The sequence below is a fragment of the Bombina bombina genome, chromosome 3 (assembly GCF_027579735.1).
Source record: "Bombina bombina isolate aBomBom1 chromosome 3, aBomBom1.pri, whole genome shotgun sequence".
Taxonomy (NCBI): domain Eukaryota; kingdom Metazoa; phylum Chordata; class Amphibia; order Anura; family Bombinatoridae; genus Bombina; species Bombina bombina.
The window spans coordinates 464,235,116-464,236,399 of NC_069501.1; the positions used below are offsets into that span (position 1 = coordinate 464,235,116).

Sequence of the window (1,284 nt, forward strand, 5' to 3'; positions counted from 1 at the left end):
TTTGCCAAAAAACGCAGCAGTGCCGTTTGGTAGTCCATGAATAACAATTTATTTTTTATGGTAACAAAAAGCAAGATGGAAATCATAACAAAAAATAATAATCGTTTTTTGGAGTGATTTTTAATACAATCACTACTGGTATAAATACAATTTGGAACGTTACACTGACAAGGTAAAATTGAAACGTTCTAAATTTAGAATTTTACATAGAGTAAGTCAGGCCATCACCTTACATATACACCGGGGTTGCCCTGAGTTAGACTCTATGGCCTACGACCTATCGTACCCTTGACTTGAACTATCAAAACATTAACATGTCACCAGAAAAGAACAATTTTTGCCGAATCCATATCAAACACACCAAAAAAGATCATACCGAGTAGTTCGATCTCTTATCCTCCTTTTCACTTCTTTCCACGTCCGTTTGTCAAAGAGACAGCCCCAAAGATGGCGAACATCCGGTTTTCTCAGGAAGAAAGGGCAATAAAATGGCTGCTTCGTCTTCTCTGCCAGGAGTTTGGTATCCAAGGATACGAAATTCTTAAAATGAATGTTTATGAAGCACATTTATAAAGTGGTTAGAAAAAAAACGTTCTTGCAGACATCCCAACTCTCCCTGAAGTTCAGGGAGTCTCACTGATTGTAGCGGCTGCGGCTCCCTGATGCCAGCAAATGGAATGCAATCTCCCTGAAACTCCAAGTACCATGATCCAATGTGGCCCAAATACTGAAAAATGCTTCTTTAAGCAATATCTTTAATTGCTAGGACGTTATGGAACCCTCAAAGCATGCATCAGTAACCAAACCCCCCCCATATTTAAAATTAAACACAAATACTACCCTTATTTACTGCACATAATTAAACTTTGTATTCTAAAATATTCAAACACATACCTCCCAACATTTCAAAATTCAAAAGAGGGACACCCCCCCCCCCCCGCAAAAAATTGAAATGTGGTGGGCGGGGCTTAAAAATCATAAGACCAAAGTAATATAAATAAAATTCTAAATAAAGTCATAGATTTTAATACACTTAGGCAGCAAATCAAACACAAGCTCAAACCACTGGTATGGCTATGTGAGCTATGTATTTAATTATCCTTTGCAAAGACATTGCTAACGATTTTTATCTTAATTGGACATTTAATAATAAATTATTTAAAACTGCTCTCTGCATTCCCCATTAATATTCTAGATTCTGGCCTTTAAAGTCAGCAAAAATGCACAGTAGCACACTACATAGCATACACTTACACATGCAGATACACACACACTACATAGCAT

The 1,284-nt window shown here is 36.9% G+C and overlaps 1 protein-coding gene across 1 annotated transcript in view; it reads right to left on the bottom strand.

The window, feature by feature from the left end:
- The window catches only part of ZC3H11A (zinc finger CCCH-type containing 11A), a 60,270-nt gene extending 59,830 nt beyond the window's left edge, over positions 1–440 (bottom strand). Inside the window, exon 1 of the mRNA XM_053706715.1 lies at positions 377–440. The gene's annotated coding sequence lies outside the window, so the exon portion shown is untranslated. The remainder of the gene's footprint in view (positions 1–376) is intronic.
- Between the last annotated feature and the right edge of the window lie 844 nt (positions 441–1,284).